Raw genomic sequence first — 16157 nt, 5'->3', positions numbered from 1 at the left:
AACATATGTGATTAAAAATTAAAGAATAGGGCTTCCCTGGTGGCGCAGTGGTTGAGAGTCCGCCTGCCGATGCAGGGGATACGGGTTCGTACCCCGGTCTGGGAAGATCCCACATGCCGCGGAGAGGCTGGGCCCGTGAGCCATGGCCGCTGGGCCTGTGCGTCCGGAGCCTGTGCTCCGCAATGGGGGAGGCCACAACAGTGAGAGGCCTGTGTACAGCAAAAAAAAAAAAAAAAAAAAAAAAAAATTAAAGAATAATTTAAAGAAAAATGCTGACTATGTATGATTATTTTAATATATTTATTAATAAATGAAATTAATCCAAATTTATACAAAAATTATTACAAAATGAAAAATAAAAATTTTTATACAGAGATGGAAATGATAAAATGTTTTTTTTAGCATTTCAAGAATGATAATAATATAGAAGGAAAGATTCCCATATAATGTAAGAAAACTTAGATACAAAGTCAGATGTATATATACATTTTTATACCAATTACATAAATAGAACATCTCAAATAGACTGACTCTTTCACATGCACAAACTGGTAAGAGCTACACTAAAATAGTATTAAGGATTATTCTGTGCTGTAGGATTATGTGTATATTTGCTTTGCCTTTTTAACTTTTTTTAAACACTCTGCATTTTCTAAATATCTTCAACTAAAGCCTAGAACTATAGAATGAGGCAAAACAATGTCAAGACAAATATGGCATGATGCATCCTCTTTGATTTTGGGGGTCTAACAATAGAACAGGACTTATGAGGACTTTATTCCATGCCCCTTCCATTCTAGGGAGCATGGCATTAAAACTATTTCTGCACACCCAGGGAGAGTCTCTGCTGCCAGGGGGACTTCTCCCCAACTGCCTCACCTCTCAGCTATCTGCAGGTAACCTGTGGAAAGGTACTATTCCACGTTCTGCAAGACGGCCTCCTCAAAAACCTTCTGCTGCTCCTTCAGCCTCATTTGCTGGGTACGCTCCATTTCCAAGACCTTCTGGGTGTGTTCTGCAGCTAGTTCAACTTTGAAGGTCTCAAGTTCATTCCTCTTATTTTTCCTGTAATTTTCCAGTTATTGGGACTGCTTATGTTTTATCTTTCTATTGCCCACATAAAACCTCCAGATTCAGCAGGTGGTTTTTTTGTTTTTGTTTTTTTTTTTAAACTGGAGAGGAATTCAGATGAAAGTCCTGAAGTCTGGAGAGCCTGAGGAGGGGGTATCCTTGAGAGAATACAAGTGTTTCCTACCCAGTTAACTCATCTGTTTTTTCTTTTTTGTTTTTTAATTTAATTAATTTATTTTTGGCTGCATTGGGTTTTCGTTGTGGTGCACGGGCTTCTCACCATGGTGGCTTCTCTTGTTGCAGAGCCCGGGATCTAATCCCACGGGCTTCAGAAGTTGTGGTACTAGAGCACAGGCTCAGTAGTTGTGGTGCACGGGTTTAGTTGCCCCGCGGCATGTGTGATCTTCCCGGACCAGGGATTGAATCCTTGTCCCCTGCATTGGCAGGCGGATTCTTAACCACTGCACCACCAGGGAAGCCCCAGCAGCTGGTTTTTATCTCCTAAAAACTAGCCATTAAATATGTCAGATTTGCTGTCATAAATTCTAAATCTGGTATTAAACATGGAAGTTGCTGAGGATGCACCTGTAACTCTTAGCTCTGTCTTCTTTTTCTCCCAGTGTGCTGAAAGCATAACCACCTTGCTATCCACCAGCTCTCTAGCACTGGCACATTCTTTGGTTCTTCTGTGAAGTGCAGCCTATGTATCTTCATACCTGCTAAGTAATTCTAGTCCAGCAGAGCACTTTGGCAAATATGGGATATTTGGGGGCCAATTTTTCCAGTTGTTGAAAAGCTTTCTGAAGTATACTAGTTAAGAAGAATTATAGAAAGATTGTTATAAACTAACTCAATATTTTATCTTATTTCTTTAATTCTAATATAATATCTATTCTCAACAACATATTAAAAATGTTCTAAAGCTATTTAAACTTAAGCTATTTATGTTTTAACTCATGCAAGTTCTGCTTTTTGATGAAATAAAGTATTCCCAGTTCTCCTTTATCTTTTTTAGATTCATCATGCTTAGATTCCAGTGCACTATTCACTTAGAATACTCTCATTTTCATACTCTGCCTATTCAAAGGTCTTTGAATGAGAGAAAGAATTATTCTAAGAATAAACGCTTTGCTTTGTAAATTACAATTGTCTTCCTTCTCGGGAGGACTTTGTGATTTGGAATTCTTTCTAAACTCTGGCACCTTTGTTCCATTCAAAATATTATTGTAGAATTTCCAAGTACCTCCAAAGATAATGGGAGCATTTTAAATTTGAATCTCTACACATCCTCCAGGGAAAAATTGCTGATCAACAAAGTTAGATAAGAAAATCTTGCATAGTTAATATTAACAGCATAACTAGGATACAGAGAATACACCTTCAGTTTACTTTAATGGTGCATAGCCACCCAAGACCACAGAGTGTGTTTAATACCTGTGTTTAAGTGGAGCCCACGCCTGAAAGGAGGTTAACAGGCAATTGTGATGAACACAGAAGAGTGTTGTAGGGTTCTAGTAGGGATGACCGCAGAAAACATCTAATAATATTTATACTTAGAAGCAGAGGGTCCTAACCATGGTAAGAAAACACAGAGAACATTTAATAGGGAATTAAACAGAATGGATTTAAATTATGTGATACCAAAAATGGCAGTGTCATACAAGCAAAAACTCTGAAGGCAATGGAGGATCCTCAGGAAGGGAATATTTGGAGGCTTGGTGGTAAACAGAAATAAAAAGATGGCTGAAAATCAAAACCTTACTGGAATTAGAAAACAGCAAAGAATCAAAATGTGTTAGAACAGAAGAGATTCTATTTCCATTTGTTGAAGAAATCACTGTAACAGCAGGAAAGGTTTCTCTCGAACTAAGAAATGAAGTATGCCACCAAACCTCACCTTTATATAATTTTTCTGCTGTTAGTCCCAGAAAACTCAAACAATAATTAAAAACATCAACAAAATGTGAACACTGATCCCATCAGAGCTACCATAATTAAAAAAAGAACATAAACATAATATTTTTAGGCAAAAAATTCTCTAAACTAAGCTAAGAACAAAAAAGAAAAGTGTAAGACAACATTCTGACATGAATTAAATGTAATTAAACAAGCATTTGCAGAATTGAAATAATACCACAAATCAGAAATACAAAGAATCTGACTACAAATGGACAAATAAAAGGATATAAAATAAGAATTGAATGAATTAAAGAAATGAGAATAAAAGAGTAGAATCTCTGGAATGAAGGCTAAATGACAAAGGGGTCCAATGGAGAATATATACAATCAAAAACATAACATGGGATTTAGAAAATAAAAGTGAAAAAAAAAAAAACCAGAAATGTCTAAAAAGGTAAAATGATGAGAAAGAAGTTGTGTGTGTGTGTATTCAAGACATACAGCAAATTAGATGAATTTTTATAGAAATATTCTACTTAATAAATGAAAAAGAATTATAGAATTAAAATATCATTATTTTTCTATACCTAATATTAATCAGCAATGACTATTATCATGATAAAATAAAAGACAGTAGTGCTTCATGACTTTCTTTGTGGAAGAACACAGCTGCCTTTATGACATAATAGTCCAAAAGGGAAAAGCCTTCTAGATCTAACTAAGAATTTACAGGATGTAAAGAAGGCAGAGGTGTATGTTAAATCATACCATGGGGATGCAATCAACATTATCCAGACAGTGGAAAACTCTAAGGACAGGTAAATCTATGTCCTCAACAAATGAATTATAAGAGGAGGCAGGGAGAGAGAAAGAAGTGGAGGCTACAGATAGACTTTAAGAGACACCAACTAACGTGAGGATCTTATTTGGATTATGATTCAAAAACATTATCAGCCAATTGAAAATTTGAATACTGAGTGAATATGTGATGGTAGTAAGTAATTACTGTTAATTTTAAATATGATCATGTTGCTACCTTGATGTTACTTTTTAAAATATTTTTCTTACAGAGATGTGATTGCATACCTATGCTATTCTTTTTTAGTTCATGAAGTTAAAACAGAATCATAAGGTCTGCCCAAAGTGAAAAGAAAGGCTTCTTGCTAGAATCTGCAGGTCAAGGTCCCTCAAGTTCTCCTGTTTCTTGGAGTTGGTAAGCAGTCCTCTGAGGCTTTGGAGTGCCTAGGTCTCATCCCTGTGGTCCTCCTCCCTCATTTCATACTCCATTCCACAGTTTATCCTCTTATGAGCTATCACCAAAGGAAAATTCACAGCCTCAAAATTAACTCCATATAGAGCTCCAGCACAGCTTAATTATCAAACAAAATCAAATGATAAGTTTGTTAGGGATTTTATGGTTTCCTTTGCAGATTTTAACACTAAGTATTTAATATATCTCTCTACTTATATCTCTACCTCTACCTATCTCTCTCTATCTATCTCTATCTATCTATCTTCATCTCTATCATAAGCTTCAAGAGCTTATGGAATAGAGTGGTGAAAAAAAAATCTCTACTCTCACTCTGGTGGAACATGGCAAATAAAATGTTGGGTTGAAACTTATAGAATTCAGAAAAAGTTCTGGCACATATTAGTGTTGAACCTTAGACAACTTTTTTTATTTTCTGATCTTCAACATACCACATACCAAAGAGAAATTCCCATTACAGTAGATCTAACAGAATTGTCTTGTTCATCAGATGGTGATATGTGATAAAGGGCCATTTCCACCACAAAAAGCAAGATTTCTGCTTGATCAACAAATTATTTGTTTTTTCAATAGTTTATAAAACTCGAATCCCAATAAAAAAGGAATACACATAAAAATCTATACATAAGTTTTTGTAAAATTAAGGGAGAGTTCACATCTAATGCAACTAGGAATAAACAGACTCTATATTCATCCTATACATATGTGCAAATACATATACACACATATGCATACACTTAAATGTTTTGTTTATAATATCCTTGGTATTAAAATTATAGTTACAATATTTATAATAATTCTTAATGCAAGGTGTATACACCAAATTCTTTGTAGATATTCATTTAAAGAATTTCTAATACCTGAAATATAATTACCTTTATTTTGTAACTTTTGCTTTATATTATGATTCAAAAATAACTACGAAGAAGTGGGGCAAATTCTTTATTTTTTTCTTCTACACTAAGATATTTAGATTGATGATGAAGCACATCGTTAACCAAGGTAAGGAGAGGGACTCCTTACAGCTGCAGCTGGGAGTGAAAATCAGTTAAAAGATCTAAAGGGCAACTGTAGCTTGACACACAAATTTTGGAAATAACAAGCTCTATCAATTTTATTTTTAGGAATATTTATTGATATGGAAAAATTTACAGAATTAATTAAGTAAAAATGCAAGTTGCATAAAAATTCATAAATTCATAACTTAAACATATATTTCTATAAATATAAATTTAAAATTTGGTATTCAAAATATAAAATGAACATCTTGGAAAATATTAGAATAAACAGTTAGAAACAAGAAAAAAGTCAGTAAAGTTCATTATTTTATCTTGTGTGTTATGTGATAACAGCCATCTTGGTTAGAACGTATTTTAAAATTCTTCTGCTTCTTTATGCTTCTGTTTTTCTCGAAAAAGCTTGTAGTTTTTATAATAAAAGTATGGAAACTTGCCAAGAGCTTAAATAAAAAAATTCCAACATCAATAATGTCATATTTGTTAATGTTAATGTTATATTTGTTATAATATAAATATGAAGTGCAAACCAAAATAACACCTTATGTTCCCTCACAATTATTCTTGTAATAAGACATTTCTTGAAGTTTTCTTCAAGGTTAAGAGTGAACTAATGGTTCAGTAATTCAAAAGATATTATTACCTTCTGTGGAAAGCTAGAACAATCAGTGTAAGAATAACTAAGGAGAGAAAATCCTTAGGTCACTTGAATTTTTCTTTGCAGTTGCCTAATCTGTATCTTCAAGAAAAATTGATTCTCATTATCTTGAAAGACACTGGAAATAGTTACATTATAGAATATTAAAAATTTGGAAAATATTATGCCTCACACAATTTTGAATTATTGTGTTGATCATTTTATTTGTAATGTCCTCTCCAGAAATGCAAAGCTCCTCACAATTATTACATTATTTATATCTACTGGCTATTTGAAGTGGTAAAATAAAGTAGAATATGTACAAACAGCAAATGTTCATTACATAATTAAGGCACTCAAAAGGCACTCTATTATCTATTCCAAATTATTTGTCAATTTTAACATTTCTGTTCTTCAAAAAATAAGATCCTACTTCTACTACATGGAAATAGGAAAAAACAACAACAAAAATGAAGCTCATATGAATGTTATTTAATGTATTTATTTCACATTGCGTCAGCCTGAAAAATGCTTAAACTGGCAAGCAATTCCATATGTTTAGCCAAGCAGTCAATTTTTCTAAAAATATAATCATAACTCTATTATAGAGCTTCTATAAATTACAAATAACCTATAGAACAATTATAAAGAGCATGAGCCCGGAAGGTGAAAATTTCATAGGTTCAAATCTCAGCTTCACTAATAACAAGAACTTTGCTCTTAGGCAAGTCAAGTCCCTTAGTTTTTTCGTATTTAAAATGGGATAATAATATAGGGTTATTGTGAAAATAGAAATGACTAATATCAGACACAAAAAAGCACTATATAAAATCTAGTCATTATTATTATAATTATTAGTATTATTTCTGCTGATAATATTATATTTACTACTAGTAGTGTTAGTAACACTGAAGGTAGTATTATTTGAATTTTACTTGCCATAAAAACTCAATAACATATTATGATAGTCCGTGGTAGAATGTTAATCCCAATTTCCTGATCATTAAGCCATTTCTACTGTACAAATGAAATCTCTTAGTGTTTTCTCAGAAGAGAAGAAAAGCACTAAGATGTAGAGGCATTTATTGTCTGCAGATTATTATGTGAAAATTTCTAAGCGTGTTATTGAATTTTTGCAGCAATTGAGGTAATTATTTTTTATTCATATTTTATAGATGTTGAAGGTTTATACTCTAAATATTTGGCAGAGTGAACACTGCTTTTCTGTAGAAAAAGGAAAAGTCAGTCTTTGACCCACAATATTATAATTAAGCCATTCTTTAGATGTAACACATAGTAGCTGTATGTGTTTATTTTTCTGATATTGAAGTGACACTCATTGTCACATAATCTATTTAGAGAAAATGTAGGAGTATGGAAAGAGATTGAGAGACATATTTTGCCTAAATCACGGGGTTTTTTGGTGAGGGTTCCAGGAAATATTTGTGGAAATGCTTTGTGAACTGTGAGAATATATGCCACTGGAGCACTGTACAGTTTTGGGAGTGCTGTGGTAGTTTTGTGTATGTGTTTCTTATTGTTGTTTTGTTTTTGACAAAATTGGAATATTCAGTAGAATTTTTAAAAATTCAAGCTGGGAGTCACACATACCCCAGAAGAGATTAGTTAATTTTTTTCTTTTTCTTCTTTATAATATCATAATCTACAAATGAATTTTTAGAATACTGTTTTAAATATTGTTTTGACTTATATTCCTTTTTATTTTTTAATCTATAAGCATTCAATAATGGTCCTTGAGAATGCTTGCCTCTTGGAATATGTATGTAGAGATAATTCCAAAATTTTTATTTTGGAACTTTTTTATAAAACATGTTACTACTTCAAGAATAATTATTTTAAAAGAAATATATGCCCATTTTGATTTTACATAATATTTTAGAAAGTACATCTTTTGACTATCCTGTATTTATTATAAGTAATGACATTTGCAATGAAACTAGTAGCTTGCAAAGCAATAATTATCATTATTGCATTCTCAATTGTAGAATTATACATAAGGGAATCACTAGAGCATTAAATTTCAGCCTGTAATAAACCTAAGAAAACATGTTATTCAGCAAGTTCATTTTATAAATGAGGAGATCTCAACACAAGGTTGGATGAGACAGATCCTGGAACTTTGCATCACATCCCATAGTCTCCTAGGGATTCTGTCAAAAGAAAACACCTAAAAGTGGTTCAACATGATTTAGCATGCAAATCATTTGAGGAAGTTTAAATTTATTAGTAGGCTTTATGAGTTAAATTTCAGAAATATTGTAGGTTTTATTAATAGATTTTCAGCACTATAATTTTAAGCTTCTGTGTCTCTTCAGCTTTCCTACTGAAAGAAATGATTGTGATTTCTTAACCACTGTATCCTGGTGCCTGGCACATTGTCATCATCATCATCACCATCACCATCATCATAATTAAATATTTGAATAATTCTTACTACTCTAGATACAGCTCTAAGAGCATTGGATAGATTATTTCCTTTTATTCTCACAGTCACATGAGGTCAGAACTATTATTATCATACTGATTTTACAGATAAGGAAACTGAGGCAGAGAGAGGCTAAGTTACTTGATAAGCATACACAGCTGAAAAGTGGCAAAATCAGTATTTAAACACAGAATTTGGTTCTTCAGCATGCATTATTTACCATTATACCATGTTGCTTCTGCTATATGTTCCATTAATTATGCATTCATTAGCTCATCTGATTTTTAGTATAGCCCAGTGAAGTATTTAGGACTCTGCTCAATATTCTGTAATAATCTAATTGGGAAAATAATTTGAAAAAGAATAGATACATGTTGATGTCACAGAACCAATGGGAAGACACTATGGTCTGAATGTTTGTGTCCCCCCAGAATTTATATGCTGAAATTCTAATCCCCAGTTAGAATGGTATTAGGAGGTAGAACCTGTGTGAAGTGTCTAAGTCATGAGGGGGGAGCCCTCCTGAATGGGATTAGTGCCTTATAAAAGAGGATCCAGAGGGAGCCCCAGCCCCTTCTACCAGGTGAGAACACAGCAAGAAATAGGCAGTCTGCAACCCAGAAAGGGGCCTTCACTAAAACCCAACCATGCTGGCACCCTGACCTTGGACTTCTAGCCTTCAGAACTGTGAAAAATAAATGTCTGTTTTTTATAAGCTAAAAAAAAGAATAGATACATGTATAAGTGAATCACTTTTTTGTACACCTGAAACTAACACAACATTGTTAATCAACTATATTCCAACATAAAATAAAAAGTTAAAAAAACCTACTGTATTCTCGAAATTACAGAAAAAAATAATCAAAATCAAAGCACTCAACTGCCTTATCCAAGCTTATGTAATAAGAGGTACAAGTGACATCCAGAAAGGGAAAAACCTAAATATAATTCCAGTCCTCTTTCAACATCATCTTAAATTAACAGGTTGGCATATATCAGAAGAAAAATAGGCTATACTGAGGACTGATTCTAAACTTAAATTCATATTTTTCTAAGACTAAATATATATAAAAATATCTTTTATATCAAATCATAACTTGGAGGGCACAAGCACAAATGTAGACACAAGAGCAAGGCAAATAATAATTTTGCAAATGCCACTTATAAACAAATTGCAGAGTATTTCAAAGGCTCAGCAAGCACTTTTCTACATGGTGAGCATGATTCATGCCCACCCCCATATATAACTCCTCCATAGTCTTCTTACAGTGTATCTTTTCTGTTTCCTGCTTTAAATGTCCATTTTCAAAGAATCATTAAACAAATAAGAGAGTGTACTGGGAAATTCATAATAAGATGAATACCAATATAGTTTTTGCTTACATTCTTTTTTCCCTCAAACTTAAATAAATTAGGAGTCTATATGAGTAATGTCTGTAGCCTTATTGTTCTTATATAATCTTCAAGCCTCAAGCTCCAGAATAAAAGATCTTAATCACCTCCCTGGGTCCCCTGAAACTTCAATTACTTCACCTAAAACAAAATCCCCCCCAAAATAGTATTCTAATTACCTACTTTTCTTTAGGATGAAAGAGATAGTACAAGAAAGACCTTTATAAAAGGAAACTTTTTTTGAAATAGAGAGCAATATATTGATGGAAATCATATTAATAAATTCTTATCAAATGTTAGAGGTTCTGTATATAGTTTTCTTCCTATTTTCATGATGTATTTTAGGTTCTAGAATTGTAATATAAAGTTGATAAGGAAATAAGGAAAGGCTAGGATAGTATAATGAGTTAGAGTATTTTTTGTTTTATTTTCAACAAAAATAATAAAACCTGTTTTCTGAGACTTGTTTTTAACGTACCTACTCATTTCCAATTCAGTTCTTGTTTTTTTTTGTCATTCTATACCACCTCCCTGAACAGAGAACTTTTGATCCTGAAACTGGATAAACTAATTCAGATTCCATTCAAGCAGTTCTTACTGAATAGGATGAAACATGTGGTCAGTTGATTTGTGTCTTCAGTGAAGATAAATGCCTAGTAGTGAGTAAATATTGGATGCTTATGAACTTAAAATTAAACTACTAGATAAGTAAAATTTCTGGTCTCTACTCTGTGCCAGTTTCTGATTGTTTTATTTTCCCTCCCCTCTTTTCATCTTCATATCTCAACATCAAACAGGACAAAGCCAAACTGAAAATCATGGCCTCATACTTTCTAGTTAGTATCCAGCCTACTTTAATCTGGCATCTTTCACCATTGAAATTTGCCCATTTTAGTGAATTATTTCAATCTTTATGTTTTACTTGTTCTTTGTATATTGTAAACAATTATTCATAATTTCATGGAAATTTTCTCCTATTTTGCTTATGAAAAACCAGTTTTGTAGAGTTTTTATTGTTTAATTATGAACATTCCTTTTCAATCCACACATCTCTTTCCTCTTCTCCTCTTTTGCTCTCCTGTTGTTTTCCCTCTTTGTGTATCTCTGTCTCTTTCCCTGTCTTTGTCTCTTTGTCTCTCTCTCAGTCTCCTCAATTTAAAATGACTGTCTCAATGATTTCATAAATTCCTTGGTTTACTAGTCATACTCTGAAGCCTCCTAAATCTGTATCTCTAGTCCAGGTCACTATCCTGGGTTCCAGTACTATCCATCTTCTCTGAGCCCTCCTATAGACATGTGAAACTAAACATGCCGAATGTGAAAAATGTTTGTCCTCACTATTTCCAATATTAACATACAACATCATAAGCTAAAAAATTGCTCAAACCAGAAATTATTGAAGCAATTTACACTACTCTTATACCTTTTATCCCCTCTTTCAAATATATATGTCATCAGGTTCTGTATATTCAACTTAATATAAAGACTATTCCCACCTCTGCAGTTTCTGGTCTCACAGTGTCTTGGATATTAGTATCTAGTATCATAGTGTATAATATAATGTAAAGTCACATGGTCAGGAATGCCCCACCAAATGTCTCTTCCCAACTGCAAACTAGGTACTCTAAAATGCAAACTGAGTTATTTTATTTCCCTGCTTAAAATCATTCAACGGTTTCTGTTCACCACAAAATAGATCTTAAGTTAGAAATGGAATAAAAGATTCCTTATGATTTACTCCTTCTTTTGCAATCTTTACCCCATTGTTTTCTTTCCCACTTCTCAAAATATAGTACTATTTGGCTACATCCACTTCCAAAATATACTACATTGTATTATGCCTTCAGGTCAATAGCCATGTTTTTCATCTGCCTGGAAGATGCCTTTCCTCTGTATATCCTACACTTCTATCAGGATTCAGTTAAATTGTTCTAGAGTAAAATGTTCACTGTATAACTAACCCAGGATAACCTTGTACACCGTTTTGGGGCGGGTCACTTAAATTGTATATTTTTGTTGTTTTTGCCAGATCCATATGCAGTCAATGACTTAGATGCTTCTACTCATAGTATGATTATTCTTCGCTACTAATTCCACTGAAGTACCACCTTATTTCTTACCAGTTAGAACTAACTCCGATTTCTCATCCCAGGCATTCTATTTACACCCATTTGATTATAGACATTTCTTTCACTCTCCTTTCCCTTGAATAAGCTGGCACTTTTTCAGGCTCTATACTCATCTATTGTCACTGTATGTGATACCTCGCATAACCAGCCTAGGCTCTGAGCTACATTGCAACAGAGCATTAGAGTTCCTCACTGTGAGTCATGTTTCCATATCATACATGTTTCTGTGGTAGGACAAATTACTGGTGGATTTGTGTAACCCCTCTGTTGGGGAAACATGGCACTTGGAATTAAACACTTAACCAAGTCTTTGTGATTCAAAGGCCTAGTTATTTTACTATAATAACCATGAAATGCACAGTGTCTCCATTACCTCTTGTTCCCAATAAATGAAAAGTTTCAAGAAAATAAAGAGAAAAGTTGAAACTTTTAATGTGTCACAGATGTCAGATGGCATATAATATTTTTTTTTTTTTTTTTTTTTTTTTTTTGCAGTACGCGGGCCTCTCACTGCTGTGGCCTCTCCCATTGCGGAACACAGGCTCAGCAGCCATGGCTCACGGGCCCAGCCGCTCCGCGGCATGTGGGATCCTCCCGGGCCGGGGCACAAACCCGTGCCCCCTGCATCTGCAGGCGGACTCCCAACCCCTGCGCCACCAGGGAAGCCCATGGCATATAATCTTAAACACTTTAATCCTTTTACAGCTTTAATGAGGTTTAATTTATGTACAATAAGCTGCCTATATTTAAATTATACATCTTGGTGTTTTTTAAAAATATTCATAAAATATTAAATCACCATCATATTCAAAGTACTAAACATCTCTATTAAACCCTGCAGGTTCCTGTGGCCCTATTAATGCATCCTTCTCTCTATCCCAACCCCAGGCAAAAACTGATCAGATTTGTGCCACCATTGAATCGATTTCATATTCTAGAATTTTATGAAATGTAATAATATGATGAACAATCTTTTCTCTGTCTTCTTTTATTCAATAAAATGATATTGAATGTAGCAGTAGTTTGTTCCTATTATTGCTGAGTAGTATTTAACTGTATAGATATACCACATTTGTTTTTCTATTCTTCTGTTGAGGACATGTATTTTTTTCAATATTTGGTTACTATAAATAAAGTTTCTATGTATATGTGCATATAACTCTGTTGAACATGTGTTTTCAATTTTCATGGTAGTGAATTTCCAAACTTGTTTCCAAATTGGTTTACAGTGTGTATTGGCCCATATTACAGCACAAGATAGTATTTTTATATGGCCAGGGTTCAAACACTGGCTATTCGTATGGACCTTCTATAATGATAAGTAAGGCAAGGGCTGCATCCCATTTCTCCCATCTGTAACATGTGGATAAAAACATAACCCTATTTAAGGGTTGCTCTGAGCAAAAATTATTATGTGTAATAATAAGCATGAAGTATAAAATATAGTCTTTGGAAGCAAACTAAATGTTCAAAATCTCATTATCATTATAATGATCAATTTCATGATATAATTGGTAGATTATGGAAAAGAAATGTTTAATTGATTTACCTTCCAATGACAACTTGTATAAAGCCTCTGTTAATTGATATATACAAATAAGACAAAACCATCCATAAATGAAAATATTGGTTTGATTGGTTTCTCCTGGTTTCTATAAACTAATGTGCAATTAGTAAAGTCTATTACTTGGTGTCATATGGATAAGATTGGCTGATACAATAAACTGAACTAATTTCCACTCAATCTGCTGTAGGTTTATGTGTATGTGTGTGATAATTTCCTGTTATATAATAAAAATTATTTCCTTGAATTTTAGTAAGAAAATTAATTTTTAAATTTTATGATATTGATTTTTCACCTTCTGGAGATATTCAGAATTATAATCATCATTCCTATGTTATTTTTAAAAGCTAATTTGATTAGTTACTTTTAGAAAGTTCTGACACATAATTTACTCTCCTAAGCTATTTTAAAATTACATTGTATTGCATTAGGTGCTAGATGATTTGTATAGTTTATTTTTTCTAAAGGGAGAAAAAATGACCTTTATATTAACTAGATGTTTGCAAGGTTTTTTTTCTCTATTTCTCTTTGGAAATACTTGTTGCCTTACATGTAGGGCAACTTCTATTTAATTCATACATTTGTATGCAGAGAGTTTACCAACCTAATTCCAGTTCACAATTGATTTATTGTGAACTATCTATTTACTTAAGTAACAGTGAATGTGATATACTGGGAAGGTTCTGTAAACAAATTGTGTTCATTTCTTGCACCTCAGCAAAAGTTCTCTTTGCTAGTGTTCCAAAAGTGGCTATTATATAACTGGCTCGCTTTTTTGTTGTTTGTTTTTTGTGGGTTTGTTTTAGTAACTTCAATAAAGGCACTGAATAACGTCTTCTAAATTGTAATGGATTTGTATTCCCTTAAGAAGTGATACTTTCAAAGAATACAATGATCAAGAAGTGCAGGAGAGATGAAAGTGAGGAGATGAAGCAAGAAAAGTATGGGAAAGGAAGAAAGGAAATAAATTTAAGTTCTTTGTGGCTAACAGTTGAGAAGATAAAAGATAAAATATTTACATATTCAATACCACAAATAATATGTAATAGTATAATAAACAAATATGTATAAAAAGAGAAAAGAGTAAAGCAGTAATCTATTTAATCTTTTTATAGAAGTATAGTTGATTTATATTATATAAAATATTATTGTAATGTATTTCTCTGATCTCTGCCTCAACTCACATATGTTAGTATAGGCAAACATGGTTTTGAATACAAGAGCATATATAAAGTTAAATACAAATAAGGTTTTGAAGGAAAATGAAAAGTTACTAGAGTAGGTTACCAAAGGTGTTCACAGGCTACAGATTACTTGTTTTATAGTGTTTTAAAAAATAGAAGAAAAGTAAATAACAAGAAAATGAAAAAAGTATTGATCTTTCAAGATAGATGTTTAATGTTTCTAGATTGCCTCAGAATCCTCGTAACCACAACAGTGCTAAGATGAACAGCCTCATACATGCTCTCCTATGAACATATATATGCTTTTTCTCTGGAATAGGAAATCTGGATCATAGATTACAATGTATTAAATTTGGTTAAGTACTCACAGATTTGTATTCAGATTGAGTGCACCAAACTAACTCTTATGTGCATTTCTGTTGGTTTCTTTTTTGAATTTTATTTTATTTTATTTTATTTTTGTATACAGAAGGTTCTTATTAGTTATATATTTTATACATATTGGTGTATATATGTCAATCCCAATCTCCAAATTCATCCCCCCCCACCCCTGCTTTCCACCTTGGCATCCAAACATTTGTTCTCTACATCTGTGTCTCTATTTCTGCCCTGCAGAGCAGTTCATCTGTACCATTTTTCTAGATTCCACATATATGTGTTAATATATGATATTTGATTTTCTCTTTCTGACTTACTTCATTTTGAAAGACATCCTCTAGGTCCATCCACATCTCTACAAATGACCCAATTTCGTTCATTTTTATGGCTGAGTAGTGTTCCATTGTATATATGTACCACATCTTCTTTATCCATTTGTCTGTCAATGGGCATTTAGGTTGCTTCCATGACCTGGCTATTGTAAATAGTGCTGCAATGAACATTGGGGTATATGTGTCTTTTTGAATTTTGGTTTTCTCTGGGTATAGGCCCAGTAGTGGGATTGCTGGTTCATATGGTAGCTCTATTTTTAGTTTTTTAAGGAACCTCCATACTGTTCTCCATAGTGGCTGTATCAATTTACATTCTTACCAACAGTGTAAGAGGGTTCCCTTTTCTCCACATCCTCTCCAGCATTTGCTGTTTGTAGATATTATGATGATGCCCATTCTAACTGGTGTAAGGTAGTTTTGATTGTAGTTCCCAGCACCTCATTGTAGTTTTGATTTGCATTTCTCTAATGATTGGTGATGTTGAGCACCTTTTTATCTGTCTCTTGGCCATCCATTTGTCTTCTTTGGAGAAATGTCTATTTAGGTGTTCTGCCCATGTTTAGATTGGGCAGTTTATTTTTTTAATATTGAGCTGCATGTGCTTTTTATATATTTTGGAGATTAATTCTTTGTCCATTGATTCATTTGCAAATATTTTCTCCCATTCTGAGGGTTGTCTTTCCATCTTGTTTGTAGTTTCCTTTGCTGTGCAAAAGCTTTTAAGTTTCATTACATCCCATTTGTTTATTTTTGTTTTTATTTCCATTAATCTAAGAGGTGACTCAAAAAAGATCTTGCTGTGATTTATGTCAGAGTGTTCTTCCTATATTTTCCGCTAA

At 33.0% G+C, this 16157-nt stretch overlaps 1 pseudogene; it reads right to left on the bottom strand.

Annotated features, from left to right (window-relative positions):
* Nucleotides 1-875: 875 nt before the first annotated feature.
* LOC132490485 (dysbindin-like) overlaps nucleotides 876-16157 on the bottom strand; it is a 128761-nt pseudogene continuing 113479 nt past the window's right edge.

Source organism: Mesoplodon densirostris, chromosome 5 (assembly GCF_025265405.1).
Source record: "Mesoplodon densirostris isolate mMesDen1 chromosome 5, mMesDen1 primary haplotype, whole genome shotgun sequence".
Lineage (NCBI taxonomy): Eukaryota > Metazoa > Chordata > Mammalia > Artiodactyla > Ziphiidae > Mesoplodon > Mesoplodon densirostris.
Note: the sequence above shows the minus strand (reverse complement) of the source record. Positions and strands in the feature narration are given on the sequence as shown.